Below are 12,867 nucleotides of genomic sequence, written 5' to 3'. Positions count from 1 at the left end.
CTTATAAATCTTAAGAGCATTAATTGATGTTTTGTTCTTGGATGATTACTTTGTTTTCTGGTGTTTGTGTTACCAAACATGTGAATATATATAAAAGTATCTGAGAAAATATTACTTTAATCAGGTGTGGAGTCGTCCCGTTCAAAACAAACAATGGTTCTGATTAAATCCAGGAGTCTTGGTTTGATTCTGCTGTGCTGTATCTACCAACTATTTTCTCTAGGTATATATATTGCTATCCAATACTTTAATATCACAATCCCAAGGTAATATAATTTTCAGCATTAGAGAACAACGAATCTTGTTATTTGGGCTGCTATGTATTTATTTTATTCTAGATACTTTAGTTTTAATAACTTAATTTTTTTAAATTTAATTTTTTCATCTTTCAGTATCCGGTCGCTATGTATTGTTCAAGAATTATCTTCAATGAAACCATGCTTACGAAACTTGTCGGCGAAACGGTTTTGCTTTGAGAAAGGTGTACGCTGAAGCGAAACGATAGGATATTCTCATACTATCTTCAAGGATCGAAACACTTTAGGTTTTTTTAAATTTTATTTATTTGTTTATTGTAAGAATTATTTCCTGTATAGTCAGACATGCGGTGATAAGTCTGGGTAGTGCAATGTCTTACGCGCTTCATAATAGGCATCAGGAAATGTTGGCAACTGAGGGAGGCGTAGTGGAGGCAATTACACATTAATTTGCTGTAGGTAGATGCGCGGTCGGTCTGGGATCGATCCCCGTCGGTGGGCCCATTGGACTATTTCTCGATCCAGCCAGTGCACCACAACTGGTATATTAAACGCCGTGGTATGTGTTATCCTGTCTGTGGGATGGTGCATATAAAAGATCCCTTGCTGATAATCGAAAAGAGTAGCTCATGAAGTGGCGACAGTAGGTTTCCTCTCTCAATATCTGTGTGGTCCTTAACCATATGTCCGACGCCATATAACCGTAAATAAAATGTGTTGAGTGCGTCGTTAAATAAAACAGTTCATTCTTCTTTCTGTTGATGTGTCGTCTCAAGATGTAAATTGTGTGTGTGTGTGGGGGGGGGGGGGGTGGTATGATTCCGTGCATGTATTGCGGTGTCAGGAGTGATGATTGCTGGGTACAAATATGGTACAAAACAATGTCTTCTTGGGGTAACGATGTTGTTCTGAAATCTTCTCTTCATACACCTGTTACAAAATAAATGGATATGTTAAATTTTGAAGATCGATAAACAGGTCCTGAAAAATCTCAACGTCCACGAAAGCTCCTTTACAAAAACATTCTTGAGATTTGTCATTAAATTTAAGTTTGTTGTTGTAGAAAGTGATCTTTTTTTAAAAACGCAAACTGATTGTTTCAAGAACACTTATTCACTCCTACTCATCCATGTGCTGATAATGATATTTAGTTAAATTCATTTGAGTTCAGTTCAATTCAATCTGAAGTCAGCAAGCAATGGGGAGAATTATATATAATTTGAACGACAAAACCGTAATACATGATCAGAGCCGTATTGTCGTACAGTGCAAATCAATAACAGCAACAACAATACTAATGTTTGTATATACGTTTGTATATATTCGATACACCAAAAGTGTCAACTACCTTCAAATGTCAGCATCCTTTTGCAGTAATCTGACCACATTCAATTCAGATCAAAGTTCAGTAATATTAACCAACCAAAAGGCCTAATAATATTCTCTTTTTTTCTTTGAATTTCGTTCTATTGCTGCAAATTGAAATATATTTAGTTAAATAGTTTATTATACTATCAAGTCATTTATGTTGTTTTACAAGTCAGGTTGATGGAAGCGAAGCTTACAGGAGTTGGACGGAGCTGACGTCACTTCGCCCCAAGCTATAGCACCGGGCGCCACAAAAACGAAACAAAATGGCTGCCCCCATTTAGCGGGAATAATCATGTTTCTTTATTAACTCTAAAATTACGCGTTTTTCATTTGTTAAAGTGTCAGTATGTGTTGGTGATCCGGGTATGCATCTTTCCAACACATAAGGCTCTTGTTGAAGTTGACTGTCCCTTTAACACATGTTTGTGGTATTTAGCACAGTGGTAGAGCTGTCGCCTGACGTGCGATTTGTCGTAGGGTCGATTGCCCTTGATGGACTCTGTTTGTTCCCGTTCCAACCAGATTGGTAAATAATCAAAGGTCGTGGTATGTACTGTATTGTCTATGCAAAAGAGCATATGAAATATCAATTTCTGCTTTGTTGGTAGGAGTAGCCTGTAAGACGGTAGGGAGTTTCAGATATTTCTCTTTTTCGACCAAACGTTAGAACTATGTTGAAGAAAAAGCTTGCGTTTGCATAATGGCATGGGTGTCAAACATTTGTAGCATCAATATTTATAAGTTATATTACTAGTACATACAACTGATTTTTCAGCATGTGAATGACACACGGCAAACAAAACAACACAAACACTACAAGATAGCAGTGACATGTTGCACATTATAAAACTGCCTTCCATACTGAATATTTGCCATTCAGTGCATGAACGTATATACTTAATGTAGCTCATCTTCCAATTTAATTACAGCAATTGGTATGAAAGTAATAAGGGTGGTTATCATTATATTTGACATTTATGCTCTGACATTCAAAATGACATTTACTACACAAATATATTTGATAGTGTAAAATATCAGAAACTCGTCAACAAATTAAGGATGCTTGTACTTATATTTTCTTTAAAGCGACATGCTTATACACTATACAGGTGCGGAACTAGGGAGGGTGCTGGGGTTGGGGACACATACATCCTTTAAATTGCGAGGTGCCTCGAAAAATCCCGTGTGTAGGAAATTAATACAATGAATTTATTTGTGCATATTAGCTCCATGAAATATATTCGTCAGGCGTTATGTTGTTGGGTATATTACCATATATCGGGTGCCGCCCCCTAATAAACCAATAACCCTACTGAATATGGAAATATATATGTTTTTTAAGCATGGGGACTTTAATATTTCACACCCATTACTATATGAATGTCTGCCACCTTCAGTGAAAATGTTACACCTATAGGTCAAATGTTAATTTAAAACAAACCCAACAGATTAAAAATTGTAAGTAAAAAATAAAAGTGACACCAAACAAAAGGGCAATAAGTGGAATTAACATCGCATTTGCTTTATTTATAGTCTGTCCCATAATTCTATTAAAATGTTGTTTTTTGTAAATAATATCTGTTTGGTTTGACGTAAGAAGAAAAGTAAAATTGTTTTGGACCCCCCCCCCCAAGAACAACAACACCCCCCCCCCCCCCCCCCCAAAAAAAAAAGAAGAAAAACCCCACAAACAAACAAAAAACCCCAACAAAAACGCAACTATTTTAAATTGGTAGGACTAGTTTAACCCGGACTAATTTAGTTCGATCAAAAACATCGATCGAGGCTCGGACTAAATTTTAGCTCGGTCTAAATGTCTAAATGTAGCAGTGTGAAAGCTCCTCAGTTCCAGGTCGGAGCTAAATCTTAAATGCGTGGTATACTTCAAAATAAAACATCAACTTTTAGTGTCATGATAGCAAGTATGTTTTAAATAAATTATAAGGATTTCTGTTATTTCTTTTACCAAAAAAAAAAAAAAAAATCATCCGAAAGCTTGTGTGTGACTGGCTTCGTCGATTCACATTGTTTACAAATGATTATTTTTCACACTCCGATGGAAGTCCAATAAATAACAAACATTCCATAATAATTATTATATTGACTGGTTCTGCGCATGAATTTTTTATTACCACAAGTAATATTTATATATAAAAGAACATTTGTTATAATACACGGCCTCGGTGGCGTCGTGGCAGGCCATCGGTCTACAGGCTGGTAGGTACTGGGTTCGGATCCCAGTCGAGGCATGGGATGTTTAATCGAGATATCGACTCTAAACCGTGAGTGAGTGCTCCGCAAGGCTCATTGGGTAGGTGTAAACCACTTGCACCATAACTGGTTCAACAAAGGCCATGGTTTGTGCTATCCTGCCTGTGGGAAGCGCAAATAAAAGATCCCTTGCTGCCAATCGGAAGAGTAGCCCATGTAGTGGCGACAGCGGGTTTCCTCTCAAAATCTGTGTGGTCCTTAACCATATGTCTGACGCCATATAACCGTAAATAAAATGTGTTGAGTGCGTCGTTAAATAAAAAACTTCTTTGTTTTAATACTAGTATAGACTCATTATAGGGAACAAGCAAGTAGGCTAGTATGCTGCGACCAAAGTATCGCAGATTTCCGAGTATATTGACAAGACTTTCTGTTTTTATTTCGCTGTGTGCTATCTGTGACTTATTTTGTCCAGGTACGTGCTCTGATTTATTCATTCTTTTTCATCGGTGCTACAATTTACATGCGTATTGTCACGAGCTTCTGTTCTAATAGTAGGTGTATTGTATATACAGGGTATCACATAGCGGTCTTTGCTATACCGGAGACGTGTGCCACCCCATTGTAGGCTAAAACATTTACTTTTGTTTTGCATATATAAACTAAATAATGTCATTGTACCTACCCCACCTCCAACTTGGGCGTGTACCTCCTACTTCACATATGGTTCCTGTGGGTCTGTATCAAACACAGGACACCAACTTAAGATATTTTTGTATTGCAGCTTGCGAACTTAAATTTCAATTTTAATCTAAAGCGTGCAAACCTCCCCCCCCCAAAAAAAAAAAAAAAAAAAAAAAAACCCACAATGACAACAACAAACAAACAAAACAACAAAACCGTCCTTTTAAACATAGTTTTACAATATATAAAATAGGTAATGAAACATTCCAAATACGACAATCAGTGGTACTTATTAAAATCGGTATTAATATTCGGGTGGTCCTAATACTGAATAACACCGTTAATAATGAAAATATTTAATTCAACAACAGAGACGGGGATAGGCAGCTGTATATTACTTTGATTTTCAGGTGGGGGATTTATATCATCTACCAGGGACCGCAGTGTGTATTTGAGAGTGACACCCCGGTATTAAAAATGAGATTTAATCTGTACAATTTAATGGTAATTTGTAAAAAAAAACAAAAAAAAACAAAACAATTATATCTACTGGATTTCTTTTTCAATTTTTTTTATTTGAGTTGGTATGTTTTTATATGAATTTTAACTTTATTAATTATGAAGTTACATGCCAATTCATCGGTTTTCTGTTGAAGCAAACGGACTATAGACGGTGAGCATATGGTTATTATTCAACAAAGAATATTCAAGTTTTGATTGTGGAGTTAAATCTCAATGTGACAATTTAGGGCTAGTTGAATTTGAGAAGGGCCAGTTAGAGTTTTCTTCAACTGGCCCTGCTGGTGACCATGGTTTTCATGTCAATGTTCAACCCTGCAATTATAAATAATGTTAAGCATACTTTGGCGTTAATTGTATTATATGTATCACTATTCCCTTAATCACTAAACAGAAATAATCAGTCTCCACATACATGTATTGGGCATCATGAGTATCTAGTGTCACAAACGTAAACCATTACAAATATGTGACTTCTGTTTGCTGTGACTGCCGTAGATATAACCGTAGACATTAAACAGTTTTGGGGATATCCAATTCAATATCACATAAGAACGTAGCGACGAAATTATTATTCGTTAATAATTTATTTTAAATTAGGTTTTTGTCCAATATCTTTCATAAATATTCCAGTCAATTTGGGGCCAGACCTACCACAAATTCCAACAGATTGTTTTATTCACTACAGTGCATTTCTGAGCTGTTTCTAGAACAACATAGTAAAAATGCACCCAAATACACCTCAGGACAATTTGCAAAAATTTAATATTGCTGCCAAACTTCCCGAAGACAGCATTTTGGGCCATATAGTAAGTACTAAGCAAAGTATTTGAGTGATTTTAAAGTTTAAAATGTAATTTTTTTAGCATGGAAAACCCTTATTATTGATCATTACTATGCCTACTGCAGTTGGAGTTTTACCATGAATCATTACTGTGCCTACTGCAGTTGGAGTTTTACCATGAATCATTACTGTGCCTACTGCAGTTGGAGTTTTATCATTGATCATTACTGTGCCTACTGCAGTTGGAGTTTTACCATGAATCATTACTGTGCCTACTGCAGTTGGAGTTTTACCATGAATCATTACTGTGCCTACTGCAGTTGGAGTTTTATCATTGATCATTACTGTGCCTACTGCAGTTGGAGTTTTACCATGAATCATTACTGTGCCTACTGCAGTTGGAGTTTTATCATTGATCATTACTGTGCCTACTGCAGTTGGAGTTTTACCATGAATCATTACTGTGCCTACTGCAGTTGGAGTTTTACCATGAATCATTACTGTGCCTACTGCAGTTGGAGTTTTAGCATTGATTATTACTGTGCCTACTGCAGTTGGAGTTTTACCATGAATCATTACTGTGCCTACTGCAGTTGGAGTTTTAGCATTGATCATTACTGTGCCTACTGCAGATGGAGTTTTACCATCAATCATTACTGTGCCTACTGCAGATGGAGTTTTACCATCAATCATTACTGTGCCTACTGCAGTTGGAGTTTTAGCATTGATCATTACTGTGCCTACTGCAGATGGAGTTTTACCATCAATCATTACTGTGCCTACTGCAGATGGAGTTTTACCATCAATCATTACTGTGCCTACTGCAGTTGGAGTTTTAGCATTGATCATTACTGTGCCTACTGCAGATGGAGTTTTACCATCAATCATTACTGTGCCTACTGCAGATGGAGTTTTACCATCAATCATTACTGTGCCTACTGCAGTTGGAGTTTTAGCATTGATCATTACTGTGCCTACTGCAGATGGAGTTTTACCATCAATCATTACTGTGCCTACTGCAGATGGAGTTTTACCATGAATCATTACTGTGCCTACTGCAGTTGGAGTTTTATCATTGATCATCACTGTGCCTACTGCAGTTGGAGTGTTACCATGAATCATTACTGTGCCTACTGCAGTTGGAGTTTTACCATGAATCATTACTGTGCCTACTGCAGTTGGATTTTTACCATGAATCATTACTGTGCCTACTGCAGTTGGAGATTTACCATGAATCATTACTGTGCCTACTGCAGTTGGAGTTTTATCATTGATCATCACTGTGCCTACTGCAGTTGGAGTGTTACCGTGAATCATTACTGTGCCTACTGCAGTTGGAGTTTTACCATGAATCATTACTGTGCCTACTGCAGTTGGATTTTTACCATGAATCATTACTGTGCCTACTGCAGTTGGAGATTTACCATGAATCATTACTGTGCCTACTGCAGTTGGAGTTTTACCATGAATCATTACTGTGCCTACTGCAGTTGGAGTTTTATCATTGATCATTACTGTGCCTACTGTAGTTGGAGTTTTATCATTGATCATTACTGTGGTCTCAAATTGGTTGCAGAACGGCCCGTGTGTAATAAAGTTATGTTCTGTTCTGATAGATACACAATTTCAGCGTCATCTAGAATACTGATCAATATAATTATGACCCACTTGAAAAAGAAATGTTTTATTTAACGACGTACTCAACACATTTTTTGTTACGGTTATGTGGCGTCAACACCCACTTGAGAGACATGAGTCATATTCAGTTACAACTTACAATGTCATCTAATAACGCATCACCTGTAATCTCTTCACTGAGTTTACATTGGTTTCTAAATAATACTAAACATTTACGATTTTCCAGTGCAATTGGATTAGGTTTTGCCCATCTTCCCGTTTCAATTAATAATCTATGAGCAGCAATGCGTAGTCTCGTTTTTTTTTTTCTTCAGATTAGTTTGACACGAGATAGCGGAATTGACAGGAAGCGTGGAATACGACAATGTCATTTAGTTTCATCTTGAAAGGAAAATACTAAAGCTTCACCATTTATATCACATAAATACGCACGTGTTGCCTTAACCGAAATGGCCTTGTCTTTATGTTGTCTGTTGGTGCGTTAAAACAAATCATCATAACCAAACACAACAGCAACAATAACAGTTTATTCATTAAATGATTAGGAAAAAACGACCGGCAGTAAAGAAACGTTTATTGTCGGAAATTGTTCATGGCATATTTCAGTGATTTCTATAAGATTACGGCTTCCTATTAGGAATATGAAATAATAGAAACATGCATGTTCGATGCAATAAAACAATGGAACATCAGTGTTGAATGCTCTAAATCCGAACGGTATTAATTGATGTTTTGTTCTCGGATAAATATTAAATTTATCAATTTAGGGTTTTTTTCTTTCTTGGATGCTTAGTTTGATTTCTGGTGTATATGTTAGCAGAAATAACATCTATAAAATATAAAGGTCTGTGAGAAAACTGTTTAGTTGATTAGTGTAGAGTCGTCTTGTTCGGAACAAAGGAAGAGATGGTTAGATTCTTCATTCTGCTGTGCTGTATCTACCAGCTATATTCTCCAGGTAAATTCATATTTTACTATTAGTCCAGTAAATCTAAGCCAAAATTTAAGTGAACCATAGAATAAATTGCAACAGACGGTATTTTTGTTTTATAATATAAAGATGACCCCTACTGAACATTATATCCAAAATCCGCCAAAATCAGATACCAGGAAAGGTGCTATTTAGCATAAATTCAATATGGCCGCCAACACCAACTTCGGCGACTTCTGTTGATTTTAGACCCTATAAATGTATTGTAAGTAGATAGAAATATGATATCAGAGAATCAAATGATATTGTTAGAATTATACTATGACGTACCTATGACGTCATGACGCAAATATGCCGTCGTATTGCGTCATCTAGACTAAAAAATGACAAACATTGAAGATAAAAGTATGTAGTTTCCACCAGATACAATAGTATACTCACAGATTTACCCACTGACTTCTCAGTAATGTTTACTCCTTAACCATGTTATATAAAATGATAAGATCATAAAAAATATTGTCAGGTTCAGGTATATATTCTCGGAGGAAAGTGATGTCTAAAATAATGCCATTAGTTTCAATAATATCTTGATTTACAATTTCATATAATTTCGTCAGTCCTATGCTGTATTTATTCAATAAAGCAATTAGCATTATAATCAAACCACACCTAGGTCTTTGCCATCTAGTTTACTGAGTTCTATCAAAATATTCCTGTAGGTGTCATGTTTGCAGTTACCATATGCACGATGGTAATCTTACTACCCTAAATTTGGATTCCGTCCGCTTGATACTCGATATTTGGATTCCGTCCGCTTGATACTCGATATTTGGATTCCATCCAAGTGCATGTTTTTTGCAGCTGTGTTGTTTAGACACAAACTCCTTTACATTCATGCTCAGTTTGATGGCTTCACACCACCCTCTTTTCCCAATCATTCATGTCAACTTATTTTCGTGATTATATCCAATTCAGGTTCAAACACGCTATCCTGGTCACACACTTCAGCTATCTGGGCTGACTTTCCAGGACAGTGGTTAGTTGTTCGTGGTTAGTGAGAGAGAAGAGGGTGTAGTGGTCTTACACCTACCCACTGAGTCGTTAAAACTCACTCTGGGTTAGAGCTGGTACACCGGACTGCGAAACCAGTATCTACCAGCCTTATGCCCGATGGTTTTACCACGACACCACCGAGGCCGGTCCCCTTTTCCGAAACAGATTTGAACCTGATAGTATATACAACAAGTGTTCTACTTGGCTGCATCTGATGTTGGCGGAATGTCTTGTACTTTTGCCAATTATAAATAATCTTGTTGTGGTACAATCACAAATGTATTAAAACAGTGATTATTCCAAACCAGATACCTAGTTGACTATTGACATAAAATAAAGATCCTGCCTGGCCTTGCCCAAAAGGTTCCATTTTCTTTATTTGAATGGCGGGGAGGGACATAGCCCAGTGGTAAAGCTCTCGCTCGATGCGCGGTCGGTCTGGGATCGATCCCCGTCGCTGGACTCCTTGGGCTATTTCTCGTTCCAGCCAGTGCACCACGACTGGTATATCAAAGGCCGTTGTATGTACTATCCTATCTGTGGGATGGTGCATATAAAAGATCCCTTGCTGCTAATCGTAAAGAGTAGCCCATGAAGTGGCAACAGCGGGTTTCATCTTTCAATATCTGTGTGGTCCTTAACCATATGCCTGACGCCATATAACCGTAAATAAAATGAGTTGAGTGTGTCGTTAAATAAAACATTTCTTTCTTTCTTTATTTGTATGGCAAATGTTGGTAAGGTAGTAAGGATTAATTTTGTCCCAAAATCCCCCTTTGAACATTGGTGGACCTGTGTATTTATCAAACCATTGGATAACTCAGACAAATTAGATATTCAAAACGACGTTAAACTCCAGTCTAAGTTGTCTGTCAAAAAGGAATTTCTTCAACTTTTCAATGGTCAATTTTCCTTCTCTGTCAAGGGATATTCATTCTGCTCCATTTTTTGGTAGCTAATTCTGAAATAATCTTAGGATATGCTCATTGTATTCTAATTCAAACAACACCATATTGTTTTGGATCAGAAGTTGTTTAGCAGGGTTATGGCATTCAAAGACTCCTTAAGGCTTTGCTTTCGTTTTATGGCAGGCATTTAGAGGTTAATACCAGTATATGACCGACTAAAATTGTGTCTCATGCTATACACTATTGTGATGTTAAACCTACTTTTTGATATTTTTGGTAAAAAATATTGAACCTATTTGTTATTGATCAGATGAAAAGAATGAGTATGACAGCTGTAGGCTGTGCTCATGTCGGGTGTCACAGTTAGGGCAGAATATGCTCACCTTTAGCGAACACCTGATATCACCCTTGCTTTAACACCGATTCATCACGATTATATATTGTCACAGCTGTCACAATGTTCACTGTCGAGGTTTGTGTGTGTGTGTGTGGTGGGGGGTGGGGGGTGGGTGTCTTGTGCAGGTTTAAATGTGTCAAACCAGTCTTGTGAGGAACAGTCCTTCTACAAACAGAACAGGAAAGATGAACAGTCCTGGAGAAAGACAGTCCACTTATGGATACAACGCATGGCATTGCTTCGTGGTAGCAGTCACGACCTGGCCAAAACGCTAAATATGAATTTTGATTTTGATAACGGTTTTTTGCATAATGGTTTTGTCGCTCAGTTTAGGTGGAAAGTTACAGATAAATGGTGTACGAATGTTAATGTAGACCAAGACACTAAATTTCTGTTTGCAAAGACTGAAGTTGCTGATATAGCAACTGACATTATACGTCACTGATGAAGGCACTGACTTACACTGCCACCATGCAAAGACAGGAACAGATGGTCTTTATTTTATAACGAGAGAAAAAAAAGGATAGCTAGTTATCTGATCGGGGACAATCTTTACGGGATAATGTTTTGAGGATATTTCACATGTATGTTTTATATGCAGGCAATTTGTAGCTGTGGTACCACCTCTAGATTATTTGTAGCAAGACAAGGTGCAATACTTTAAAAGGTACAATTAAGTTATTTGTGAAGCTACCCAGTTATCACGTGTATCGGCTATACTAGCAAGTACAAGGTCAGATGGGGTTTGTTTTGTATGTGGTTATTGCAAAGGTGTCAGTGGCTAAAATATGTTGATTAATGTCAGTAAATAGATGGCTTTGACCTTATGGTGGTATTATAATGATTCATATTACTTTTTGTGTGATTCCAATCACTTATTGAATTCATACAGCACAAATTGTCTGATGATAGTACATTAGATGACATTTGAAGGCGTATGAAAACTGGTGGCATTATTTTAGAGTTTCGCTTTCCTCTGTGACAATACTGAACCTGACAAACAATTTGTTATCCTGTCTACCGTTTTACAGTGTTATATAATTAAGGATTGAGCATTATTGGAAAGTAACGATCTAGATCTATGAGTGCACCATTGTTTTGGCTTAAGACTACTGTTTTGTCTTAAGTTTGAACTATTTTGAGTCCTGATGACGCAAAGTGACGTCATATTTGCGTCATGTCGTCATAGTATATTTTGATTCAAGATATTTGATTCTTTGATATAATTTTTCTATATGTTTATAATACATTTATGGGGTCTAAAATCAACCGTTTAGGAGATATAGAGCCTCAAAGTTGGTTTTGGCGGTCATATTGGATTTATGCTAATCAGCACCTTTCCAAGTATTTGATTTTGGCGGATATAGTGTTCAATGGGGTCATCCTAACAACATAAAACCAATAAACCTTCCATTGCAATTTGTTCTAGGTTCAGTCATACTTTGACTGGACTATATCACGTCTTGCTCAAGATAGAAATCCTAAGTAAATATTATTGTCATTATTGGAAAAAATCTAATCTTGTTACCTGTGATTCTATGTCTTTAATAGGTTCTGGATGCTTTAGTTTTAATAACGTAGTTTAAAAAACTAATTCTTTCGTCTTTCAGCTTACGCTCATTATGTATATTTCAAGATTAATCTCTATTGGACCAATGCATATGAGACTTGTCGACGGAACGGCCTTGCTTTGGTAAAGGTAGACAGTGAAGCGAAACGATAGGAGATTCTCAACTATCTTCAAGAATTGAAAACATTTGGGTTTGTGTTAATTTTACTGTTTCTGTTTTATTATAATTATTTGCTGAATACACAGATGTGATTTAAGCAAAATACATTTTCATTTTAACTTGATTTACGAGCTTATGTCCAAATACGGTTTAAGCACGCTGTCTCAATTATCTGGGCTGTTTGTCCAGAACCCTGCGTGAATGGTAAGTGAGAGAGTCGGAATATTGAAAAGCGTTACCTATTTCATAGGCGTCGGAACTTGTCAGCAGTTGGTGGAAGAGGACGGGGTAGTTATATATTAATTCGCCTTTCAATATAATCTTCAGAGTTTTTAAAGACATTTGGGCTTGACTTAGGTCACATTACTGTCCGATCCGTTAATC

Source organism: Gigantopelta aegis, chromosome 6 (genome assembly GCF_016097555.1).
Source record: "Gigantopelta aegis isolate Gae_Host chromosome 6, Gae_host_genome, whole genome shotgun sequence".
NCBI classification, from domain to species: domain Eukaryota; kingdom Metazoa; phylum Mollusca; class Gastropoda; order Neomphalida; family Peltospiridae; genus Gigantopelta; species Gigantopelta aegis.
Note: the sequence above shows the minus strand (reverse complement) of the source record.